This window comes from Rousettus aegyptiacus, unplaced genomic scaffold (genome assembly GCF_014176215.1).
Source record: "Rousettus aegyptiacus isolate mRouAeg1 unplaced genomic scaffold, mRouAeg1.p scaffold_m13_p_7, whole genome shotgun sequence".
Taxonomy (NCBI): Eukaryota; Metazoa; Chordata; class Mammalia; order Chiroptera; family Pteropodidae; genus Rousettus; species Rousettus aegyptiacus.
The window spans coordinates 70,484,133-70,496,659 of NW_023416310.1; the positions used below are offsets into that span (position 1 = coordinate 70,484,133).

A 12,527-nucleotide genomic window follows, 5' to 3' on the forward strand; every position below is an offset into this window, starting at 1 on the left:
GGAGGCGGCTGCCCAGGGCTGGGAGGCAGAGGCATGGCTGGTTCCCACCGTCTGCCCCCAGAGGGAGCAGGTCAGCAGGTGGCGGGCCAGCTGGGGCCTCGCCTGTCCTGACCCTCTTCTGCTGGGCAGAGGAGACCAGGCCAGGCACCTCTGGGCCTCAGTCTCTGCATCCGTGACCAGGGACGCTGTCTCTCTCCTCCCCAGTCCCCTGCGAGAAAGGGGAGCGGGCAGGGTTGTCACCTCACTTCCCATGTGGGGGGCCGGGAACCTGAGCAGACCCTCAGCAGAGCTCCCAGGTGTGCAGCTGCAGGGTGGGTGCTCGGGGCCAGGGAGGCCAGCCCCTGGCACGGGAGCCCCCAGACCCGGCCGCAGGGCTGGCCCCCACCTTGGCGGTGAGCTCGGAGCCAGGCTTGCACGGATCGCGAGGCCGCTGGAGCTCAGCTGAGCCGCGTCTTGGCAGGGGCGGCGGCGGGGCGGAAGGCGCCTTCTGACGGTGGGGCAATCGCGCGGGCCCAGTGCCGCGTCTTGCTGGCCCCGGGCCTGGTAGCCACCTGCCCGGTGCTCGTGCCCAGACCTGAGGGCGGAGAGAGGAATGTCCTGCTGCCGAGGGGCCCGGCAAGGCGCCGCGTGTTACGGACTCGTCTGCGTGCACCCCTCGGCCGTGACCCCTCGGCCGTGACCCCCAACCGTGTGCCCCGCCAGCCCTGTGCCCTCCTGGCCGTGCGCCCCTCAGCCATGCGCCCCTCAGCTGTGCCCCGCCCCAGCTATGTGGCCCCTCGGCCCTGTGTGGGCCAGGCCCCTGTCTGTCCATGCATCCTGTGGACATGGCGACCGTGGGCCGTGCTCCTGCTGGGCAAGCCAGGCGCCGCCTGCTCTCCGAGGGGCCACCGACGTCTGCCATCCCGACACGCACATGTCCGGGGTCCCATGTGGCCGAGGCTGCCGTGGCGAAGGCAGGGGCGCTGGCTTGGCAGTGAGGGGAAACGCGGCCTCCCCGATCCCTGGCATTTGGGGATGTACCGGATTGAAGGGTGGCCGCAGAAGATAGGTCAAGTCCTAGCCCCCAGAACGTGGAAAGCGGCCTTATTGAGAGGAAAGGCCTTTGCAGATGTGATTGATCGGAGGGTCTTGGGATGGGATCGTCCTGGATCTCGCATGGGCTCTGAGTCCAGTGACCGGTGTCCTCTGAGAAAGGGAGAGACTCAGAGACGCAGAGGGCTGACAGCCGGGTGGCGATGAAGGCCAAGATCGAGACGCGCCCCGGAGCCCAGGAACAGCGGGGACGGTGGGCGGCCGCCGGAAGCTGCCAGAGGAGCCGGGGGCGGAATCTCCCTCCGAGCCCCGGAGGGCGGCCGACCCCACCGACGCCTCGGTCTCAGACTTCCGGGCGACAAACACCTGCTGTCTCAAGCCAGGGTCAGGGTCGTTGGCCACAGCAGCTCTGGGCCACTGACGTGGGGGGAGGGGCATCTGAGAAGGCCCCCGGCCCAGGGCCTGGGCGGGCGAGGGAGGCGCCTGGCTGGGGGACCGCTCGGGCTAGCGGTCGCCCTGCACAGACACCCCTGACCCCGACGGGGGTCTTCGACTCGTTGCCGAGTTCTGTCCGCAGCCCGGCCGACCGCCCAGCACAGCTCCCGCCCACTCGCAGACGGCGCTGCAGAGGGGCTCCACGGGGGGTGGCGGGGACGCAAGGGGTCCCGGTCCACCCCGGCGCCTTAGCATCTGCCTTCCCCGTGCTGGATGACGTCCCCATGTGCTCCGTGACGCCCTCTGGGCCTGGGCCCAGGTGTCACCTCGTCCGTTTCCTCCTTGACTGTCTGGGCGAAGCGGGTTCCCTCCCCAGCTCAGCCTGGCCCCGTCTCCTGTCACACTGACCCTGACGCTGAGCTTGCTCGGTTTGCCAACACGGTCTCCTGGCCCCCGGGGAGAGGGTGAGCTTCAGAGGGCGGGGCTGGGTCTGTCTCGTGCTCTGTCCCCAGGGCCCAGCATGGAACCTCGCGTCTCCATGAGGCTTCCAGCTGCAGGAAGGGGAGGCGCTGGTGGCTGCTCGGGACTGGCCCGCGTGGTCCCCGGTGGCCTGCCCGATGCCCACCTGTTGACGGCCTCAGTAGCAGTTGCTCTTCACACTCAGCCTCTCTTTCTGTGTCTGGAGGAGCCACCGGGCCTGGCTCTGGGAGGATGCCCCCAGCCCAAAGCCCTCTGCTCCCAGAGTCAAGCTCAGTGGGACAGAGCAGCTGAACGGCCACAGTCCAGGGAGGACTGGGGCTGCCACCCCGTGAGTGCCCTGACGGGGAGCCAGGCCCCCTGGGTCCAGCTGCACCCTTCCGGGGCTGGTTGTGTGTCCCTGAGCAAGCCCTGCCCGTCTCGGGGTCTACTGGGGACACGGGGGAGCAGGGATTCAGCCAGGCAGGTGCAGGGGACAGAGCCGCGTCCATGCCTGCCCCGGCCATGGGCGGGAGGAGGGAGACGCTCCGGGGAGGGAGGCAGCTGGGGCTGCAGGGGAGGTCAGCGGCGAGGCTCGGGATGACCTTGGGGCAAGCTGCCCCCCTGATCTGGGCAGTGCCTTCCTGATGGGGGCCAACCTTCCGTCCGAAGTTGCCACCATTGGCCGGACAGGAAGCACGAACCCTGGCACAGCCCCCGGCCAGCACTCTGGCCTGGCCTCGGCCTCCCACCTTGGCCTGGCCTCCTCCCTGGGGAACGAGGCCGAGGCCAGCCCGACCTGCTTCCCTCTTCCAAGTGCGGTGGGCAGGAGGGAAGGCACCCGTGAGGGCGGCGGGGCCAGCTCCGGGCGTGTGTCCACGTGGGCACGCGCGCCTTCTGCACACAGCACACTCCTGGCGGCTCACACATGCAGACCTGCAGCTGCCACGCCCTTACCCCGTGCCCACACGGGCCCGTCCACACGTGCGAAGCCACATACACGTCTACACACACGTGCGTCCGGGCCTCTCTCTGCCATGCTGGGCACGACAGCCCCACAGAGTGGTTCCTCGGAGCCCCGGCCGGGGAGGGTGACAGTGACAAACGCGGCATTTCAGGCCCCGGGGAAGCCGAGGCATCTCGCCCCCTGCCCGCCAGCAGCCCGACTCATTCCCACACGGGCCTTACCGCCAGGACCTGGGGTCGTTAGCCTGCTCCCCGTCCTCACCGGCAGGGACCGGCCTGTGGCTGTCAGCCAAGGGCAAGCCATGCAACCTGAGCAGGGGGCTGGGGAGGACGCTGCGGGGGGGGGCAGGAGAGGCCAAAGGAAGCATCGAAGGGGGGGGCACCAGGGACAAGTGACCTTCCCTGAGCAGTGGCACCGGGTGGCTGGCAAGATGCCCACAGGGGTCTGAGGACCGGGCGCATACATGTCCCGCCGCACACGGGCTCCATGCTTCCCCGAGCATCGAGCCCCCGCATCGGCCGGTGTCTGCGCACGTATGTGTGTGCGTGTGTGCATGTGCGTGCATGTGCGTGCATGTGCGTGCATGTGTGTATGTGAGTGTGTGAATGTGTGTGCATATGCGTATGTGTGTGCGAATATGTGAGTGTGTGTGCACGTGTGCATACGCATGTGAGTGTGTGTGTGAGCTGCGCGTGTGTGCGCGCATGCATACATGGGTGTGTGGGTGCACGCGTGCGTCTGAGTGTGTATGTGAGCTGTGCGTGAGTGTGCGTGTGTTGCGCATGCATGTATGGGCGTGCACACGTGCGTGTGAGTGTGTGTATGTGAGCTGTGCGTGAGTGTGCGTGTGTTGCGCATGCATGTATGGGCGTGCACACGTGCGTGTGAGTGTCCGTATCTGTGCGCATATGCATGTGTGTGCGCGCCGCGCATGCTCCCACCCCAGCTGCCGCCAGGTGGGGTGCTGCGGGCAGGGAGGCGCATCCCCGTCTGGCCCAGGATGCCTCAGTTCCCACGCCCATCACAATGGCCACACTGCAGGGGGTTCCCCTGGGACGGAACCTGACCGTGGGCTATTGAGGACGTGAAAGCCATGGCCCCCGCCCCAGCCAGCAGAGGGCCCTGCCCAGGACACCTGATCCACCACCACCCTCTCCTCAAGGGGGACAACGTCCACCCAGGGTCCCCCACCCCACCGATGTAGACAAGAGAGAAACTAGGTCACTGGGATAGAGTGACAGGAGCAGCAGGTTGGGGACAGGGCAGCCTCTGAGGATGCTCCAGGCCTGAAGACCTGCCAGGGTCCAGCCCTGCAGGGGTGGGGCCTGGCCCCGGGGCCCCACGGTGGAGACAAACAGCCTGCCTGAGACCCCCAGGTGGAGCTGGGGGCAGAGCCAAGCCTGGGGACCCTCTCTCCCCACACCCGGAGAGATGCTGCAGGCGGGGGTGCAGAGTCCCGCCTACTTGCTCCTGCTCCTCCTGGAGCAGCCACCAGCCACCTGGCCATTGGCTTGGGAATGTCCAGTCCCTGCTTGGTGTCCTGGCTGGGTGGCCAGGGAGAGCCAGTCCTGGCCAGGAGCTCCTTCTGGAGCGGTGACTCCGACCTGCGTCCCGAGGCCATCTGCCTTCACCCTGCCTCTGCCCCTGGCAGACCTGCGGGAGGCGGGCCCGGAGCCAGGGTCCCGCAGGGCCGCAGGATTTCCTGGGGTCCTGGGGTCCAGGAGACACGCAGGAGGGGGTTGCCCTCGGGGGCCTCCATCCTCCCACCCGTGAAAGGGGACTCAGCATTGTAAGGCGCCTTCTTGGCAAACTCATGTCCAGCAAACTCTTAGCTCCATTTGGCCGCCATTGTCCAGCACTTTCTGGACACCCCTCACCCCCAAGCAGGCGGCCAGGGATGCTGGCTCAGAGAAGTGCGGGGACTCCTGGAGGCGGAAGGCCTTCTCAGCCCTGCCCCCGACCTCGGCCCAGCCAGTCAGTTGCTCAGGAGGAGAAAGGCCCCGAGGCTCTGCTGGTGACACCTGGCGAGCCCACCGGCCAGGTCCTGCGGCTTCCCGGGCAGCAGGGAGACCAGTGGTGTCAGCGGGATTGCTTAGCAAACCTTCCCGGTCACTCCCCAGTGCCGAGCCCTGAGCCAGGTCCTCCCCCACCAGGCTGTGCCAGGGAGGGGTGCCCGGCAGACGTCTGGGGCTTCTCTGCTGGTCAGAGGGTGGTGGTGGTAGACACGCCACGCCCAGCCGCGGTGCAGAACTGGGGCGGGGGCGGGCCGACCACCCCCTCCCCGCCACTGTGTGACCCAGCCAGCTCACTTCCCTCTCTGATCCTCAGCTTCCTCATTTGCAAAATGAGACCGGGAGACACACCCTGCTAAGCCTGTGACCTTGAGCCCCGAGCCCCCAACTCCCTCCACTTTCCTGTCCTCCCCCCATCCCCCACCCCACCCCCACCCCCGCTCCAATCCTCCCACAGCTGGCAGAGCCGGCCCAGGGGCCCTTTCTGCGGGCCCTGGTCGGCACCGAGAGGCGCAGCCTCCGGGACGTGGGAGGGGGTGGGAGCACTTATATTTGAGGGCGTCTCTGGGGAGGCCGCCAGCAGGGGGACAGGAGGGGGGGCTGGGGGACTTAACCTGGCAGGCACAGCGGCAGTTCCGGCCCCTGCTTCTGTCAATACGAGCCTTCCTGTTTTGGAGATTAAACCTTGGCTGAGCAAACAGCGTTCAAGGAGGCGCCTCCCTGCCTCCTCCCCATCCCACCCTCCTGAGGCTGGAACCACCTGGAGGCTGTGGGGTGGCAGGGCCCCGAGGAGAACCAGCTCTGCCACCCCGGTACTCGCCAAGCCCTGGACCACCGTCCAGGCAGCCCGGCCCTGCCCCAGCCCCCGCTGACCCGGCCGAGGCCGCCCCCGGAAGCCCCGTGCAATCCTTCCGCTCCCTGCAAGCGAACTGTCCCGGCGGCCCTGCCTGCTACATCCTCTAACCTCATGTCACCTCCTGCAGGAAGGGGGGGCAGCCGCTCCTGGGGCCCCCCTGGCAGCACACGCCTACCCGCTCCAGACCCCAGGCATGGCAGGAGAGCCGCCTCCGAGTGTCCCCCTCGGCTCCCTGGCATCGCGGACATTTAGCAAAATCTCTCTACCAGCCAGATGAGCTGCCCCCCAGGCGTGACAGCCAAGAAAGTCTCTGAGCATTGCCAAACAACCCCGGGACCCCTCACAGAGCCGGGGTTTGGACCCCTGGGCCAGTCCGCAACCTGGCCCTGCCCTCCTGCGAAAACCCTCCCCAGACTAAGCTCTGCTGTTGGCAGGGCCTCCCAAGGAAGGGAAGAGGGGGCACAGGGGCCGACGTGGCCTCCCCGCTTCCTCCTCCCTGGCCTCAGGACACAGGACACAGCAGGGAGGGACAGACGGACACGCGGGAAGCTCAGGGTTGGCTCTTTTTGCCTGGCCGGACCTCAGAGCAGCTGGGACCACATCCCTCCTGCTCACCAACCTCCTGCGGCTCCTCATCGCCCCCTAAGCCTGACCCTGAGCCCGAACCTCGAGGTCCCGCTCACCCATGTAGCCTCATCTCCCACTGCTCCTCTCCCCACAACCGTGACTTCTCCAGACACCCCAGGGCCGACCCCTCCACCCGCACGCCCCACCCCGACCTGCCTGCCCACGCCTCTGAGCTCTCCCTGGAAGCCTCTCCTGAAGCCCCTGTTCCCTGCCCTGGCACACAGTAGATTCTGTCACCAGGCCCCAGGCACACTTGGCCTTGACCCATCTCCCAGCCCCTACCACCCTCTGTCTGTCCGTCTGACGAACCTTCCCCTCTACATGGAGAGCTCCCGGGGCCAGGCTGATCTGAGTCACCCCCTGAACGCCCTGTGGCTGGGCAGAGCCGGGCTTCGGGGAGCGCACGGGAGGCCGATGGGTGGGCGGGTGCGTGGGCAGACGGTAGACAGGCAGGCAGGTGGACGGACAGGAGCCATGGTGGTGGCCTCTCTCTCTGAGGGCGTGATTGCCACTCCCAGGCACATAGCCTCCACACCTCAGGAGGGGCCTGAGGTCAGGGAGGTGGAGAGACAAGCCCAGGTCATGGAGTTAGCGAGATTCTGACCCCTGCTACCCCCATCCAGTCTGGAGGCCCTCCTTCCGCTGGTCCCGGGGTCTGGTTCCATTGACACGGGCACCAGGTCATGACCGGGGCGGAGGTCGTGCCTGGGGCCTGGTAGGCACCAGCATGGCCGCGCCCCCCCCCCGCCCCCGCCTGTCCTGCCCGTCCTCGGCTGCAGCACAAGCTAGCCATTCTCGGCAAGACAAAGGCCGGCTGGGGCAGAGTGGCTCTGGTGTCTCCCCAGTGGGTGTCTGGCCTCCACAGGACATCAGTAATGGGTTCTGATGGCCCGGGCTCAGCTCCCGGGGGCTGCAAATCGGATTAGCACAGTCCAGCACCGGCCCGGACGGCCCTGCGTGGAGCCGCCAGGATGCAGCTGCCAGGCCTAGGCCTGCCACCCTCCTGGTGTGTGCAAACCCTGGCCCCGAGGCCAAGAGACAGCCCCTCAGCTCGCTGTGGGGTCAGGGGGTCCGGGGCACGCCTCCTCTCCTCTCTGGACCTCCCAGTCCACGCCGCAAGACCCGCCGTTCGAGCGCGACCTTTCGAGGCCTTCTTGACGCAGTGTTTGGAGACGCAGGGCAGGCGCAAAGCACGCCGTCACTGACGCCTTCCTCAGCGTCGGCCCCTGCCACGCGCCACGGCCCCGCCCTCGGGCCCCGCCCTCGGGCCCCGCCCCGTGCCCGCTCGGAGTCTGCGGGCCGCCTTGCCGGGCTCCTTCCCCCGAGACCCGTGCTGGGTGCCTGGGGGACGGCAGGAGGGAGCACTCACTCGAGCCTCTGCATGTCTGCACATCCACACCACCCATCCACCCATCCGTGCATCCGTCTGTCCATCCGTCCGTCCATCCGTCCGTCCATCTGTCCATCTGTCAATCCCCTCTGTCCATCCATCCACCCATCCATCCATCCGTCCATCCATCCGTCCATCCATCCACCCATCCGTCTATCTGTCCATCCATCCATCCATCCGTCTGTCCATCCGTCCACCCATCCATCCATCAACCCACTCTGTCCATTCATCCACCCATTCATCTGTCCATCCATCCATCGATCAACCTCCTCTGTCCATCCATCCATCCACCCATCCGTCTGTCCATCCGTCCGTCCATCCGTCCATCCATCCATCCATCCATCCATCCATCCATCCATCCATCCCCTCTGTCCATCCATCCACCCATCCATCCGTCTGTCCATCCGTCCATCCACCCATCCACCCCCTCTGTCCATCTATCCATCCATCCATCCATCCACCCATCCGTCCATCCGTCCATCCATCGATCAACCTCCTCTGTCCATCCATCCATCCACCCATCCATCCATCCGTCCATCCATCCATCCATCCATCCGTCCATCCATCCATCCATCCATCCGTCCATCCATCCATCCGTCCGTCCATCCATCCATCCATCCATCCATCCATCCATCCATCCATCCATCCATCCATCCATCCATCCCCTCTGTCCATCCATCCACCCATCCATCCGTCTGTCCATCCGTCCATCCATCCACCCATCCACCCACCCGTCCGTCCATCTACCCCCTTACTCATCAGGTCGACCAGCACTTGCTGGGCACCTACTCTGTGCCAGGCCCTGAGGAAGAGCGAGACGTGGCCCCCGGCCTCACAGAGGTCTGGCATGTTGGGGATGCAGGCGGGGAAACAGGCAGCCCGTGGTCAGTACCAGGCTGGGGGCGGGGGGTGGGTACCTTGGGGCCGTGGAGAACTTCCTGAAACGGGTGTGAGGCCTCAGCTGGCCTTGAAGGGTGACCCCTGCAGCCTCACTCAGCCACCTAGGCCAGATAGGCCTGGCTACTCTGACCACATCAGGCCACAGGGTTCAGAAAAAGGGCCGGGCCACCAGTGCTGAATGGGGCTTCACACCTGCAGAGAACACCTGCCCCCAGCCAGCCTGGGGTGGCCAGGGCAGGGCAGACTCCAGCCGCGTCCCCCCTGTTCCAGAGTCAAGTAAAATTCTGAGTCCCACAGGAAAAAGGGAACTGACCCAAGACCACAGCGAGCGGGCAGGAATGAAGGATTCTGGGCAGGGCAGACAGGCAGAAGGGACTGGGCTGGGCTGGGGGCTCCACTCACAACTGCAGGAGTCAGCTGCCGCGGCCAGCTGTGCCTCCCCTCCCCACCCCCTCCGTCCTGACAGCAGTGCCTCTTGGTCCAAAAGCTGCCCGGCTGGAGCCCTCGAGGCCACCACAGCCCTGCCCCTCACTGCCTCTAGGAAGCCCGCAGGCGCCCTAGCATCCAGAAGGCCCTGAGGCCGGCCGTTCCCCTCCGATGCCCTCACAGCAGCCTTGAGGGCAGGAGCTCCCCATGTCTGTGAGTCAGATGGGGCGCCTTGAGGCCCCGCCGCCCAGCTCCACCTTGCTGCCACCACCTCACAGTGGAGTTGGGGACAGTGCCTCCCCCGACGGGTCGGAGAAGGCTTTTCCTGGGACACTGACCGGGATGGCCTCGGATGACTTCCTGCGAGTTAATGGGTCACTCATTTTGTCTCTTGGATCTTCTCAGAAAAGACGAGCTGGGGGAATCCAGCTCCAAGGCACCCAGGACCCCATGGGACTGACACCACCTGCTGAGGCCCCAGGCGGCACCGCAGCCAGGAAGGTGAGCCTGGGCTCAGATTTGGACCCACCACCTCTGAGCCGGATGGGGCGGCAGAGCAGGGTCTTGCTGGGCATGTGGGCCCCTTTCCTTAGACACCCCTCCACCCGCCTTCAACAGGCAGGTCTTGAGCCATTCGGCCACCCTGCTGCCAGGAGCCCCACGCTGGGGCTGTGGAAGGGCCGTGCTGAGCAGAGGTCAGAGCCCCGGGGGGCGCACGGTCCCACAGCTCTGACTGGGAGGGCAGGCTCCTTGCTTGTCTGCCATGACCATCTTATAAAATTGGTGGTACGTCATCCTCATGCGATAGGTGGGGAAACTGAGGCTCAGAGGACGAATATCCTAGGTCCAAGTTCTTAAAGCTGTGAAGTAGCCTGAGATCGGAAGGCGCAGAGTCCGGCTCCGGGGGCCCCCAGCCCCTGGGCTGTGTCCATGTGCCGTGCCCGGACACTCCTGGCCCCCTTCCTGAGCATCCCAAAGCCTCAAGGAGCTTTCTGGCAACCTGGTCAGCCCTCCGCCTCCCCATTTCCTGTCCGGAGTCCAGCACCTCCCCCCCACCCACTCCCAGGCTATCCCTCCCTGGAGGGATCCTTTGGGCTTAGGGTGAGGGGAGGAGAGGGGAGCACCTCAGGCTAGGGCTGAGCCTGGGGAGGGGGCGTGGGCGGCTAGGACAGCCACCCCTTGCTACGGTTTTCAGACCTTGAGGAGTCACCACGAAATTCCATTCTCCTGACAGCAAAGAAATTGAATCAGTCTTGCCAAAGCCCACTGCCCCCACAAGAATGCCGTGAGGCTTTGTCCCGCTGTTCCCAGACAGCCAGCCGCAGCCGGTCCCCCACTGCCACCGAGCCCAGCCTCAGAGAGGCACAGGAAAACCCCTGCTGGCTCCGCGCCATGCCCCTGCCAGGCTGGGCGGATCCCCCACTGTGCCCTTGCCCCTGTCCCCTGACTCCCTGCAGCGGTCCTCTGAGCCTTGCCTTGCCTCCTGTGCCTTGGGCACATAGCTCCTGCTGTCTGGCGTAGCAGGAGCTGCAGAACATGAGTCAGAGAATGCAGGGTGCCATGGGGTGCCAGGTGGGGAGTCCCACACCCTGGGCTGGGGGCCACGGAGGGGCTAGCTCCCAGGACTGTGTCTCATGGGGGTAGGAGGTAGCATGGCTGTGATGGCCGCTCTCCTGGCTCCTGCAGATTGCTCGCACCTAACTATGGAGCCCGCAGACCCTGTGCAGGGCACAGCTCATGCATAAATCTTGGGCTGGAGGAGGGTAAGGAGGGGGTGCAGGGAGTGGCAAGAAATGGGGCTGGGACTAAGTCACAGGGTGTGTGGGCACCAGGCCAGAACTGGACTCAGAGGCATGGGGAACCATGGAGGATTTTGATGCGTGAGAGTGTGTGTGTGTGTGTGTGTGTGTGTGTGTGTGTGTTGGGGGGTTATAATTAGAGCTGAGTGGAGAATAAATAGACCAGGTAGCTTAAGGACAAGGAGATGGGGTGGGGGCTGCCAGAGTGGTCCAGGAAGAGACGGGGAGATGGACGCAGTGGAGAAGGCTCTGTCTCGAAGCAGCCCAGCTACGGGACAGATAGGACTTGCTGCTGGGCGGGAGCATCGAGGTTCGGACCCTTCTGACCAGAGGCTGGGGCTGGCCTGGGGCTCAGCAGGCTGTTTGGGGGCAGCCCACGTAACCATCCGTGCATTTCGCTCCTGCCCACCCCCACCTCTCCAGCTGCCTAGAGGCTCCGAGGCTGGGCTCTGGCTGATGGGGGAGGGGTTTATGGCAGGAGGTGACACCGCGGGAGACTTGTCACTTGGGCATAGCCAGCACCATCTGCTCAGGCATCTGCCTGATTAAGGTGGTGCCTGCTAATTACCTGGGGGGGAGGGTGCAGGAAAAAGCCTGGGAAACTCCGTCCTCCACTCCACCCATGACAGAGGGGCTGGGGCCCCAAGAACAAATGGGCAGGGGTCCGGAAGCCCCACCAGACATTTTCTCAATAAATCTTTACAGAGCACCTACTACGTTGCAGGCCTTGTTCTCTTGCAGTTGTCATTCAGGTGGAGGGAGAGGGAGGTGAAGGGGCGTGTGAACAGCTAAAATGCCATTGCAGGCGGAGGGGCCGGCGCTGGCGAGATGACTGGCCTGTGGGCAGAGGGAGCGGAGGGAACCAGTGTGGCCCTGGCGGTCACGGACCCCGAGCAGGGGAAGGAGGCGCAGCCAAGCGGAGAGCCGCCCCTAGCTGCGCTTCCGGAAGATGCTGCGGGCAGGGGGCTCGGACCGACCGCTAGCCGCTTCCGGGCCCCTCGCCCCTCGCCCTCAACCCGGCCTGCAGACGCGCATTCCTGCCGCCCCTGCTCGTGCGGTGGGCTGGCCCGGCCCGTGGGAAGGGCCTGGGATTGGGGCCGCCGTGTGCCGGGGAGGCGGGGCGGGGGCACAGCTGGGCCACATCTGGCCCGAGCGTAGAGGGACCAAATGGAACAGAAGGCGACCTTTCATCCTGCTCGGGGTGGGGCGACCTTAGTTTCTCCCCGCCACGGGGCGCCTGAAAGATTTCGGGGGACCAACCCCTGATGGTGAGCCGGGACTCGAGGAAATTGGGTCGGGAGCTGGGGCGGGAGTGGGGGGAATCTGGGACAGGTGCTTCCTCGCTGGAACCTCGCGTCCCTATCTGCGGCTCAAGCGGCTACGCTCCTCCTCGGTATTTACAACGGCTGCCCCGGACCTAGCGCTCAGGTCCACTCAGGCGCCGTCCGGGTTACGTGTCCTGCACCATCCCATGGGAAGGAGGCCAGGCTTGGGGAGCAGAGCACAGCGAGGAAATAAGGACATCCCTGGCTGGACTACTGAGCCCAAGGTCCCTGTCTCGGAATCCCGGTCACCGCGCCGAGGCCGCGCCCCTCCGCGTGCCAGACGCCAGCGAGCAGTCCCCGCC

The 12,527-nt window shown here is 65.8% G+C and overlaps 1 pseudogene; it reads right to left on the reverse strand.

Annotated features, from left to right (window-relative positions):
• Window positions 1-437: 437 nt before the first annotated feature.
• LOC118605519 lies at window positions 438-5,997 on the reverse strand (annotated as a pseudogene).
• Window positions 5,998-12,527: the final 6,530 nt, after the last annotated feature.